The 14,079-nt window shown below is 37.7% G+C and overlaps 1 long non-coding RNA gene across 1 annotated transcript; it reads left to right on the plus strand.

Annotated features, from left to right (window-relative positions):
- Positions 1–107: 107 nt before the first annotated feature.
- LOC141370471 (uncharacterized) lies at positions 108–12,492 on the plus strand. Its single transcript, XR_012374523.1, has 2 exons — positions 108–596; positions 1,161–12,492. It is a non-coding gene; the product is annotated as an uncharacterized lncRNA (long non-coding RNA).
- The last annotated feature ends 1,587 nt before the right edge of the window (positions 12,493–14,079 follow it).

The raw sequence follows: 14,079 nt of genomic DNA on the forward strand, positions 1-14,079 counted from the left end.
CTGTCCGAAAGGCCCCAATAGCCATGCTCAGGAGCGGTGCATTCTGGGAATCGTAGTCTTCTAAAGGCCTGGCAGGACACCGAGACTATCGCGGAAACTACAATGCCCAAAATGCGCCAAAGTCGGTCGCGCCCAGAGTGGGCCAAAGGAGCGAAGGGGACGTGGCCGCCATGTTAGGAGTGCCAGGAATAGTCGGCGGAGCCTGGCAGAGGTTTTAGGCAGCGCGCGAGCCGAATGGTGATGCGGTAGGGACGGTGAGGTGGAGGATAAACCGGTTGGAGAGCCTAGGGCCCAAATCTGGGGACTCGGGTGTGGCCGCGGCAACTGGGGACATTGTAGGGCGGATCCGGCTGGAGGCAGTATCAAGAGGTCGACTGGGCCTCGGCCTTACGGTCCAGCAGGTTGTATAGGCACCCTACCCGTCACGGTCCTTTTCGTTACTAAGGGATTGTCAGTTTACTTTTGGGCCCAGAGCATCACTTAGGCCCGCTAACAGGACCCTCGGAGCGGTTGGCGTCTTTGTTGGGCTGCGGAGACCCGGGACGGCGACCCTTCTCACTTCGGTCGGAGAAGCCAGCTTCCACCCACGGAATTGGGTTGTACCTCCCGATTTTATTTTTATCTTTTTGTCACTTATATTCCAGCCTTCCTTACTCCTCCGCAAGGTTTCGGACCCTCATTGGTTTTTCATACAAGAATGACTTGCCAAAAGGGTCCAAAGAAATCGATTTTGGCTCTAGTAGCCAACCTGGAAAGGGACGGTGCTTTGGCGCCCCAATTAAGAAAAGACTAAGGTATAAAGGAGTCTAAAGGAATAACAGCCGGTTTAAAGTGCCAGGGATATTATTGATGATAGCCCTATTGACCGCTAGCGGTCGGTTTCGAAGTAACGTGGGTTCCTGGATAAACTTAAGAGTGTACGCTAAAATACTGAGAAGGCAGGATGTTCGTTAGCATGGATCACCAACTTATTTTAAAAATACAGTTAGTGTTTAATTTGTGGTACTCTATATATACAATTACCTTAAGAACTAATTATTTTTAAGTAACTGAAACCAAACTTACTATTCTTTAAGTTGCCTTGCTCAGTATCTCAAATGAACTGTATTTTTTTTCCAATTGTGTTACTAAAACAATGCTGTGTATTTGTTCTTTTTCAGAGTCTGTCTACACTATGAAAGATGGAAAATTCCTTTTCCTCCTGAGGGTGTCTGAAGGGTTAAAAATGCGATATATTTATGTTTTTCTCCCTCCCTTTTGCACAGTTATTCTGAAAACAAAATTATTAATTTGTTACTTCGGGTCATTAAGGATATGCATTTCACCTCTCTGTTAGTAGTTAGTAATATTACAGCTGATGGATGGATTCTCCTATCCGGAAAAGCTAGGCAGAGTGATTGAAAATAATAAAACATGGTAGAAACAGTCTTTCAGATGTATACAGATGATATCTACAAAAACAGAAGAATCATCGTCTGTCATGTTTCTGGACACAAGTCACAAGATGAAAGGCTTTGTTTCATTTTTAACAAAGGTGATATAATATGTGTTGGTCTCATCCATGCAGTACAAACTGGGAAAGGTTCATACAAATATTTCTGTTGTTCAGAAACACCTTTGCAAGTAATTGTGGTAAGTATAGGAAAGGGAACAAAATGTTTGTTGTTTTCTTTCTGCCCTTCAGTATAACTATAGAGGTATTTTACATTTAACAGAGAGGAAACAGTGGACAGCTTTGCATTTAGGCTTAGTTTCAAACTCTTAAATTATTTTTATGGGTTGGTGGTTCGCTGGTATGTCTTCTTTTACAAACCTATAGTGACTTTTGGTCGTGGTATAAAATATTTCTTTATATAAGCAATAACCTCAGTCTGAGTTACTATGGAAGACAAATTTTCTGGGGGTGGGGGCAGATTGCTTAGATATCTTATGGGTGAGAAACTAGACCTATGTAATGCAGTGATTTCTATAATTTATAATTTGTCATATGTTTGGGTAGTTTGAAGTTTTTCCAGGCTTATATCCATTGGACATCTAACCATAATAAAATGAAACATCTATTTAATATCTAAAAAAAACTCCATGATTTAATCTTTAACTTTCAGGGAAAAAATTCTGCATTCTTCCTTAGAAATTTTTACAAAGTTAATATTTGAGGAGTTGGTGACACCAGCTTCTGAAAGAATAACCTCAGTGTCCCAGAGAAAACACTGGGTTAGAAAAACTGAAAAGTGGGATTAAGAATGCCTTAGGTGGATAAAACAACTTACAATTAGGGTGTTGATTTGTATTATAATTATAGGTAGCTCATTAAAGAGTATTGAGTCATTTGCTCTTACGGCAAGAGTTTTTTCAGCAGCGTTAAGTGTCAGAATCACCTGTAGAACTCTAAAAATGTATAGCTATCATCCACTCATCCCTGTTGAATTATTCTGCCAGGTTGGAACCAGTTATTCTCTATTTCTTAAAACTGAGTATACAGGGGTAGGGTACAGTTGTCCTCTACATCCTGTATCGGTGTTTATTGTGGTGCATTACACTAGTAATAACAAAAGTTTAGGCAAAGATTTTAGTTTTATTACTAATTATACCCATAAATGAATTCTGAAAATGTGTAGATGAGGAAATGAGCTGGAGATCAATTTATACATTGGTGAGGAGGTGGACTGGGGGAGATTTCAGTTTAGCCTTGAGTACTGTGATATCCTGACTTACCTAGATATTTCTTAGAGTGAGAGTTTAGCATAATACCAAGAAAGTAATGATAAGAGACACTTATCCAAGTAAGAGCTCATGCTATCACAAGATTATGATAAAGCTATTCAGATATTTAACAGAATCAAGTATCTAGAAAGAGGCAATAAGATTCTAGGATTTTCTGAAAATAATTTTTCTCTTTTTCAGTAAGTCCTTTCCTTGCCCTGAATCCTAGATTTTTTAAATTATTGATGTTATCTTAGTATTCTTGATATTTAGGAAAATGATACACAGTATTTTTTTTTTAAGCTCCATATCCTTTAATCTGGTACTGAATATGGGCTCTTTACATTCAAAATCCTATAACATTATGTCATGTATGTCTGCTAAAGAATAAATACAAGATCCAAGAGGACAAGCATTTGAAATGATTAATGCAGCCCTAGGATTCAAGCACTTAATGGATCTATCTTTAGAGGAGGGAAGCCGTCTTGGATATATGGAATATGAAGATTGACTTTAGTATTTTGAGAAATACTGGCCTGGATTCTGCTGCTTCAGTTTGAAATCTATCTTAAATGGTTTGCTCAGTATTACAGACATTAGTAACATCCTAAGCTTCATTGATAATAGCAGCCTCTGTGGGGATGTTGATAAAGAGTAAACAAAATAATCTATGTAAAGTGTTTAGCAAAGGACTTTGGAACATGTAAATTTTCAATTTTTTTTAACAGTTGGGTAAATAATTTTTTTATTGGCTGTTTTTAAAAATTAGCCACAGAGTAGTTAGAGCCCCAGGGACAGGGATTGACTCAGATATATTCTTCCAACAATTTAAGTCAAATTTGTATGACCAAGTTCCTAGCAAAATACAGTTCCATTCCTTCCTTTCATATAGTGATACAGGGCAACAATCTTTTACAGCCCATGGTACTAAAAGGAATGTAAAATGCCTGTTACTGAGTTATGTTCTAAGAGATTATAGTTGTGCCTGAGTGACTAAAGTTAAAAAAAATTACGTAATAACAATTTTAGCTTGTGTACCTGTGTAGCTTGAAGAAGCCCCAAGTTGATTATGAAAATCAGGTTCTGTCTTCATTGAGAATCACTGTAGTTAATTACCTTAAAATGATGTTCTAAATTATGAAAAATGCTAGGATTGTTTCATATCTTACAAAGTTCTAAAGTAATGCTTTTATATTCCAAGCTATGAAATTTGAGAGAACAGCTCTATTGTCTGCCTTTCTGTATCTTTTCCAAAATAGAATTAATTTTCTTACCTATCAGAAATGAATGTCAGTAACTGAAAGGTGATACAGACCCAGCAGTTACATTAAAAATTACTCTAACCTGATCAGAATTGAGACAAGCAAACTTAAAGGGGAAAAAAACATTTTCCCAAATGTATCTTTTCAGACCTTACATTAAGTTAGGTGTTTTCTAGTGTACATTCTTAGTGAACACAAATAAGTAGGACATACAGAGTTTAGCAGTTGGACTTTAGGGTAGATCTTAACGCATTCTGGAACTTTAATATTTCATATTTTAAACACTTTGACTTAATAGGAAACTGAAATGTATGTTTTCTAGTCTTATTTAGTTGACTCATTATGTTTGTAACAAATTGGCATAATTTTAGCTGCTGGATTTTATAGGCCACTGAAGGTAAATGCAGTAAACATCCCTGGGTCAAGATTTTAAATCCAAATGTGCATAGTTAATGATTAACCAGAAAAGTGAGCTCTGTTTATTCTACGATTCTATTTTTCAATTTCTAATAGGTTGGGATAATTGTAGCACTAGAAAGTATTTCTTTGCAAGAGTAAGTATGTGAAGATGAATTTAATCAAATATAAATGTTTATGAATATAAAGCCTTTTAAGGGAACTATAGAGATGTGCAGTTGTAAGCAATTATGCAAGTGGGCACATACTTAAAATTCTTAACTTGATATAGAGTCTTTTGAGGATGCTATATGGATTTGAATTTGCTGTAAAGGTTAATTCTCAGTGAGTTGTGTCTTAAAACCTTTTAGGAAATGTTCATCACTTTCCCTCTTAACACCTAATTCCTGATTGATGAATTTAGCACATAGGTGTTTATCAAATTGAATAGCCTGGGGATTTGTTTGAGCTACTCCACCACCAGAAGATAAAAATTAGGAACCATAATCTTTGATATAAACTAAGTGACAATTTTTTTTTAACACTTTGAGCCAAAAACTCAGCTTTCCTCCTTCCTTACCCTCTCGCTGCAGACTCTTAGTTGTTAGTATAGTATGAAGTGGGATCTTACAGTTTCTTAGTAATTGTCCTCATCGAACTGGATGGCATTTATTCTCTTGGCTCAATGTAGGTATATTTAGAGCCATTTCCTTGTATTTCCTAGTATTTTATATATAAGACAAAAATAGAGAAAAACAAATTCTTAAAGTTTTTACACATGGTGAAATAAAGTAATTGCAGAAGTGGTAACAAAAGTAAACTGCAAACAACATTGTCATACTAGTGCACTTATAATTGCTATATTGAAACTAGCATCTTACAGAAGTGTAGTAATAAATGACTTACCAGCCTTCTGCTCTTTCAATGGAATACTGACAATAGTATGGTACATTTATTCTGTCTCAACAATTGTGAATGTGGCGAAAGTTAAGTGTTACTTTTGGTGATGAATTTTACATTTATTACCTTTTACATTTGACAGTCTCAATGCAAGAATGTTCATTTCAAGTCTGCTTTGTTTACTCTATAAAATTTAATGCTGGGCATTATGCTTGTTTTGAGTTTCAGTCCCATGAACAGTTTTCATTATTCATCTTTGTGAGTCTTTCCAAAATTGTTTGCTGCTTTGTTTCCTGCTGGTCCTGAAATAATTTATGAGCAATTTTTGTTGCTTTTCATGTTGCTGTGTATTCGCCTGAGATGGGTTGCTGGATTTTCTCATTTTCCAGATAAACTCTCCTCTTCTCTTTCACATTCCTGGGACCTGTTTGGCATTTGTTGGAGTTCTGGGTTGCTTGTAATGGAAAAGTTGAAGAATTGAGTACTATGATGCAACATTTCAGGAGTTTGGGGAGTGAGGAAATAAATAGGTGCTGAATGTAGAGAACTTATTTTTATGAAGTTTCGCTCTAGAAGAGGCAAGAAATAATGAGAAATAATAAGAGGGTATGTGGGAATGAAGAGGGTTTTTATTTAAATCTCCTACTTAGAGGCCAAAATCACACTCTACTTCAGGGCAGTTTGACCATTTCCCAAAGGAATCAGGATTGGGCCAGGGGAAAAGCGGAAGAGCTCTGAAGTACTTAGGTAATTTTTTCTCTGAAAACTCCATACTTTTCATTTGATTATTTTTCCTTTCCGTTCCTGTTCTGTTTGTGTACCTTCAAGGCTTTCATGGCTGCGTATTTAACCAGCCTTCTGCTGGAGGTATAGTGCATTTTTATGACCATTCCAAAACATAGCAATGACCAAGAGTCTAGGTTTCTTTTGAGAAATTACTGGTCCTAAAAAGGTGGTATTTGCCTTTTATACCAATATGATTAATACTTACCAACCAAACCTGACTGGGATCCTCACAACCACTATTAGAGAAAACTGCTCATTTGACTAGGAGATTAAACTTGAACAAAACTTGTCTGTTCTTGCCTAGCTGTGATTACCAAGACATTACCTGGAGGAGAAGTCTGAGATAGATTTTTTTAATTTATGGGAGGAAGGTATGATTGTAGAAACATAAAAATGCACAAGAGAAAATCAACTAACTTATTAACAGCAACAGAACTCAACAAAAAGTGGAAAATCCAGTTCTGACAGTTATGAACTAACTTTTCCATTGCTTGATTCACTGTCATTACCTAATAATTTAAGTGAGCTGCCATTTCCCTTCAGAGGTTTAACTAAAACTGGCAAAATAAATGGAAAGATGTCAGCAAAAGAAGGGAATAGCTAAGACAGGTAAGGATTCAGTATAATCAAAAATCTCAAAAGAAATTGGTTATTACTAGATCCTGACACTGTAACTCACTGTCCAAATGTGATTTCATTTCCTTTGATGAGATAGGCACCAGAAGAAATAACTTGAGGTAGTTATAAAAAAAAAAAGACACTTGTGGCTACCAATTGAATTGCTCTCTGTTAAAAGTTACATTTCGAACTACAACACATAGTGTAAGGCACCATACATGCAGCGTAACTCCCCAAGTTAGCTAACACTTTATACCGATTTCTGGCGAATGTAAGCCTATACACTCTTCTACCACTTCTAACTGGAGGGAGGGAAAGACGAAAACAAATGTTAACTGTGTAATTGTTTATTGTAATGGGGCCAAAGTTATACCCAGATTCAGAGACCTATTTGATACTCCTGCTTACACTACCAAGTTAATGCAAGTAATTGATTGTTAATATTAAGTATTAATACCTACCTACTTAGTTGTCAATGCTAAGAGGTAGACTACATAGGCTGTTCATTTATGTGCCTGAGCCCATTCTGGTGTTCAGTAATCAGTAGAAACTTGAAAGTTACATATGACCCCATTGTAACTTGAGATAACCCTAAACTTGTGGAATATATTTTGGTACTGTGTCAAATTCACTTAAAATACACGTAGTAGGGCACCTGGGTGGCTCGGTTAAACATTGGCCTTTGGCTCTGGAGCCTGCTTCTCCCTCTCCTCCCTGCTCATGCGCTATCACTGTCTGTCTCAAATAAAATCTTTAAAAAAAAATGCACTTAATAGTTCACAGGTAACTGGAAAGTAATTTTTCCAGTAATACTGGCAAGAACATGCTGTTAAAATATTTGGGAACTAGTTGAGGTCAAAATAGAACTACAGCCTATTTGTGTATATAAAAAAATGTATAATGTCAGAATCTGGGATGCATGCTAAAAGCAGATGCTGGTGTCCCACCTAGATACACTGCTTAAAAATCTGAGGGTGGGATCCGGGATCTGCATTTTTTTTTTTAAGATTATTTTATTTTATTTTTTTTTTAAAGATTTTATTTATTTATTTGACAGACACAGTGAGAGAGGGAACACAAGCAGGGGGAGTGGGAGAGGGAGAAGCAGGCTTCCCGCGGAGCAGGGAGCCTGATGCGGGGCTCGATCCCAGGACCCTGGGATCATGACCTGAGCCGAAGGCAGACGCCCAACGACTGAGCCACCCAGGCGCCCCTAAGATTATTTTAGAATACGTGTGCGGTGCATGAGCATATGGGGGGAGGGGCAGAGGGAGAAGGAGAGAATCTTAAGGAGACTCCTGAGATCAAGACCTGAGCCGAGGGCGCCTGAGTGGCTCAGTCGTTAAGCGTCTGCCTTTGGCTCAGGTCATGATCCCAGGTTGGAGCCCCGTATCGGGCTCCCTGCTCCGCGGAAAGCCTGCTTCTCCCTCTCCCACTCCCCCTGCATGTGTTCCTGCTCTCGCTATCTCTCTCTCTCTCTCTCTGTCAAATAAAATCTTAAAAAAAAAAAAAAAAAAGAAAAGACCTGAGCCAAAACCAAGAGTTGGATGCTTAACTGCACCACGCAGGTGTCCCCTGGGGGGTCTGCATTTTAAATAAATTAACCAGATGATTTCTTTCTACCTAATCTTGAAAGCACCAAGGTGAAATAACTTGCCATAGTTACTTCTAAAGATAGGCCCCCTTTTTTTTTGTGTTCCTAACTCCTTCGTGCTCAGTAGCTCTTATTCCTGCTCTTATTCCAAGACACAGATGCCAAAATTTATAAAGTACTTCTGCATACATATATTCAGTGAAAAATCAAACTCAACCACATGAACAAGTATTGCTTGATTAAGGTGTGTAATACAGGTTTTTTTTAGGGAAATGAACAAATAATATCTTCATCTAAAGCATTTGATAAAAAATCTAGCCCTGGGGCGCCTGGGTGGCTCGGTTGGGCGACTGCCTTTGGCTCGGGTTGTGGTCCTGGAGTCCCGCGATTGAGTCCCACATTGGGCTCCCTGCTCGGCGGGGAGTCTGCTTCTCCCTCTGACACACTTCCCTCGTGCTCTCTGTCTCATTCTCTCTCTCTCAAATAAATAAAATCTTTAAAAAAAAATCAAGCCCTACAGTACTCTATTATAGACAACCAAAGTATCAGTGTTTGGGGGCACAGTTTCAATCCTAAATCCATTTCTTTGATTCTGTAAGTATGTATTGAATTCCCACGTTAAATGCCCTGGAGATAGAAAGAGGACTATGACCCTCTACACATTAGAGTCTTAACGTTTTTAGTGTCATGGACCCCTTTGTCAATCTAGTGAAGTCTATGGATCACTTTTCCAAAAAAGTTTTTAAAATGTATACAGTACAGTATATTGGATTACAAAGGGAGCCAGTGATAGTTACCAAAAATTTTTATATGGACATATAAATGCTTTATTAACTTGACAAGATCTAGCAGTAGCTCTAATCTGCAGTTTCAACAGTGGTGAGTATAAATGATATTTCAAGTTGTTTGCAACAGTTGTAATATATCAAAGTATAGTTCAATTTGAACTATAAAAAATTATCTTTTACTGCTAGTACTACTGTGATCTGTTCCTACGTTCAAATTTTATTAGAAGTTATTGAAAATAGAGATGCAGTTTTTTCCCATCCAAATTCATGGGCCCACTGAAATCTATTAAGAACGCTGGTTAAACTATTTAATATAGGAACTTTCTCTTTTTCACGCCATATGCAAGGCCTAAGTAAGATGTTTAGGTACGTAGGCACTGAAAAACTTTTCATTCAATTCAAAATCAATATTTACACCATAAAGTAGATTTATGCAATTGTTTTTCCTGGTGAAGACTGATACTTTTTAGAAAGTATAAAGTTATTTCTGAAAAAGTACCAAAGTACTCCATTCGTTTCATGATGGATGAACAGGAGGAAAGGCTGCAGTTGTGTGAAAGTATGGGTTTAGTATTTAAGATTGTATCTACCACGCTGGGTATATAGTAAGGGCTCAATAACAATAAAATAAATGATCTTTTCCGTAAGGGGTTCACAATTTTAGAGAACATTAAGGCACAACACCATGTGTGGAATACTGTAATAGGGACTAGATGGTCATTGCTCTATAGTGAACAGATTGGAGGGATTGTTTGTAACCCAAGTGATGTCACTTGCAGATAAATCAAGTAGGGCTACCATCCTCAAGTGGGCCTACTAGTATGTTAGCTTCATGAGGGTAGGATTTTTGTCTGTTTTGTTCATTGTATCTGATCTATTCCAAAAATTTCGGAAAGTGCCTGCCACACAGCTAATCTCTACTTACCTGATCAGCCTCAGATCTGTGTACCTCCATTTCTCTAGATGCTGCTGAAACATTTTAGCATTAACCCACCACAAACTAGAAATTAAAAATAGCTCTTCCTTAGACATTCAGTAAGTGAATAAAGAGGGATATTTTATTTTCTCCTCAGCAGAAAGCTAATAAATGCTGTTGTGTTTAGTTTAGTACCTTTAGTACGTTTAGCTACCATTTTCATTCAACAGTCCTTGAGGATAGGAATTGCCATCACTTTAAAATTAAGGCACAAATCTGCCCAGAGTCACCCATTAACTAGTAGAGGAATTGGAAAACAATACGAAATGATTGTCCCAGACCTAAGTATCTTACCTCCCGTTTGGCCAAGACACAAACGTGGTCTCTCACATTTCACAAAGAGGTACAATCATGTGAAACAGACTGGGTAACAAAACAAGTTCCATAGCTATTTAAGCACATCTTTAAAAGTTCTTATTTAGAAATATTGTCAAAGTCTTAAAAATATATATTTTTAGACTTTAAATATAGATAAGTTATAGTCTATGCTGAAGTCATTTTCTCTGCTTTGTGTTCACAATGTACTTGTTATCTTTTCATCTTTTATATTCTACCCTCCAAGAAAAGCATTTGAAAGTTTCAGGGGTTTGTGTTGGTAATTTACAGCTAATAGAGCTTTTTAAATGCCCATTCTTCCCACCCACCGTGGATAGGTATGTTTTCACCTAGCTTGTTTAGAAGGCAGTAAAGCAGTTTAGACAAAGGCATCATTGTTTGGACTAAATGTTAACGAAAGTGAAGAATGATTTCAACTTTTCACACAGGGAGACCCAGGCCAATATCTAAATTAGCGTGTGATACAGAAGCAGTCATGTTGGTCAATCCATAACTTGAAGTTAAACGGGACTTCATGTTATAGATGAAATTGAATAGCTGGGAAATAAAACCTGGTCTGACCTGTACTAATGTGAAGCCATTTATAGGTTTTACCTATGTTTACTAGGAGTGAGTGAACATTCATTGACTTCACTGCAGAAATACTGATCACAGTATGCTGCCCTGGACCCTGCGGGGGATGTTTCACAGCATGTGGTGTATGGACCTTATTTCCATTCTATTTAAAGATTTTATTTGACAGCACAAGGAGAGAGGGAGAAGCAGGCTCGATGTGGAACTCGATCCCAGGACCCTGGGATCATAACCTGAGCCAAAGGCAGACGCTTAACCAACTGAGCCGCCCAGGCGCCCTCAAGCATTCTTTTTAACTTGTAGTTCTTGTGCAGGCCACATGACAGTTTTATATTTTGAAAATAATTATAAATAACTATCATTCATTGACTTGTAAAAGGTAGAACCAGTGACTAATTGTAGGCCAAAGGTGGGGTTAGAAAATCACCTTTAATATTCAGTGCTCCTTCAAAGCTGATTACAATGTCTAGGAAACAGCTTGATTCTATCTTCTAACTCTCCTTCCCTTTTATTTTTTTATTTTTTAGCAACTTCAACAACCCAAGTTTCTTTCATGCAAATAAGCATTATCTCCTTTCCTTTTAGCACAGTGCTGCAAAATGACTGGCTAATAAACCAGTCAGATGTTAATGCTATCAGTAACATGCTATTCTGCCTGGTACCTACACAGTTGGCATGCAACAATTGTTTAATGGATAAGTCAGTTAAAATGTTGATGGATTGCTTAGTCCTATAAGTAAGCATTGACTTACATCACCCCTTATCACCTAATGCTTTTTTTTTTTTTTTTTTAAGATTTTGTTTATTTGACAGAGCAAGAAAGGGAACACAAGCAGGGGGAGAGGAAGAAGCAAACTTCCTGCGGAGCAGGGAGCCAATGCGGGGCTGAATCCCAGGACCCCGGGACCATGACCTGAGCTGAAGGCAAACGCTTAACGACTGAGCCACCCAGGCACCCCTTATCTGATGCTTTTGTGACAGATTTTCTACTAGTGGACTGTTTCAGACAATGAAGGAAATAGAACTTTCATTAATTGATTAACGCCACCCCACCCCCCCTTCCCCGGGCCTGGACAGGAGACTGAATTGGAGTCCCTTGATTCCCAGTATATCATAACTAGTCTGAAAGGGAGAGGTAGAGAGGGCCATGATATTTGAGAATAAAATCTTGTTTGTTTATAGCTTAGCTTTATGTCCTTGTGTTTAATGCCATGACCATTAAGCCATTCCTATAACACGTTTATCTTCTAAAGAAAGCTTGTGAAATGTCTCCAGAATGACCTGAGGTTTTCGTTTGTTTGTTTGTTCGTTTGTTTTAAGTAAGCTCTAGGCCCCGTGTGGGGCTTTAACTTAATGAGCCTGAGATCAAGAGTCACCTGCTCTACTGACGGAGCCAGCCAGGCACCCCAGAATGACTTGGTTTTTAGTGACATTAATTGTTGTTTTCTTAGGGGACCTGATTCTTTCTAGTAACAGATTCCAAAATGATGCAGTTTGTCGAAGACGGTTTCATCTTCAGTATCTTTAAAAAAATAAAATTAGGTAAAGCATTTTTGGATAGACTGCATCCATCTGGTCTATTTTCCTATTGCCTGGTAATGTTTTTCATCATCAACCAGCTCTGAAAGGACATTAAAAAGTCTCCTGTTACACACTATAGCACTAATGTTCGTAATAGAACATTAAGATAGGTTGAAAGCTTCCATAATTTTGCCTACACTCAATCTTTCCCTACCTTCTGCCCTCTTTTATCTCCTACTTATATTTTTGCAGTAACTCTATTGAAGGTACCTGACCACTAAATTGTACGTTTCTTTGAGAGCAGGAGCTATACCATATTTATTTTCACATTTCCTTATGCACTTAAAACAGGACCTTTATTTCTTCGGCAAATATTCACTGAATATCCACTAGGTGTCAGATATACTAGGTAGATTCTAGGAACACCAAGATAACTAGGTACAGACATGCTCTTGGGTATCTGTCTTGTGGGAGAGAGGTGGAAAAAGATATTTGTAAGCCAAAAAGACAAAACCAAAAAAAACGCTGCAGTATAATATGTTATAGTGGAATAGGACATTTCCTGGTTTAAGAGGACTAAAAAATAATTTCCAAAAATATCTCCCCAATAAACTTGCCTCAGTGACTAAATTTCTACCATCAGGATGTCATTCTTTATAAGACCATTATTGCATTGTGATTGCCTCTAGGCAGGAGAACTAAGGGACATCAGTGAGCTGTGGAATTACTTTTTCCCTCTTTAAACCCTCTTTGTTAATTTTACATACAGTAAGATTCACTCTTTTTGGTATATAATTTCATGAGTTTTGACAAATGCATGAAAGTCCTGTAATACCACCACCATCAAGATACAGAACAGTTCCATCACCTCAAAAAGTTCTTTTGTACTGCCCCTTTTATAATTTTATATATTTCATAATTTTGGGTAAAAAAAATTATTTTCCAAAAATAAGGTTTGACTGTTTCATGTACATCTTTTCCTTATCAAAAAAAGTATGTCTTTGGGTTAAGACTGTACCTTTTCTAATAAGTTCTAATAAGCCTCTGGAGAATATATATATCCAAGGAAGGGCTAAATCATTACACCATCATAAGTCCCCAGGTAGATCAAGCTGCTGAAAAGAATTAGGACTCAGAAAAGGTAAAGGGTGTATGTGGTATGTTAGGTTACAAAGAGGAAAGGAGTTGGGGTAGAGGAGGAGATTAGGGCCTGACAGTGGAACAGCATGCATAGAAGGATAAGGGTGGCATGTTTGAATAGTATAGGATCCCTGGGTTCTCAAAGATACAGGGGGCACCAAAGAAGAGATGAGTCCTGAAGAGGGGTGGCCTTCACGTAAAGATTGGTCAGTATATCGTTATCTGGAACTACAGTCCTGGGATTCTAGAACTGGTTCTGCTAGTAACTCATTCTTGAGAAGTCACTTTCCTTTTCTGGGCCTCAATTTCATCATCTATTTAAAAAAACATGTTGGATTAAGTATATTCTCAAGTCTATTTGAGTATTCTCCAACTAGAGGTGAAACTTTTGGGTATGTGTATCTGGGTGGGGGTTTGGTTCTGAGTTTCTGTCCCATTTTAACTGGAGAGGCACATCTGTAGATAACAATAAACTCTAACAAGTAT

This window comes from Callorhinus ursinus, unplaced genomic scaffold (assembly GCF_003265705.2).
Source record: "Callorhinus ursinus isolate GAN/ISIS: 27379988/994484 unplaced genomic scaffold, GSC_fseal_2.0 scaffold35, whole genome shotgun sequence".
Lineage (NCBI taxonomy): Eukaryota > Metazoa > Chordata > Mammalia > Carnivora > Otariidae > Callorhinus > Callorhinus ursinus.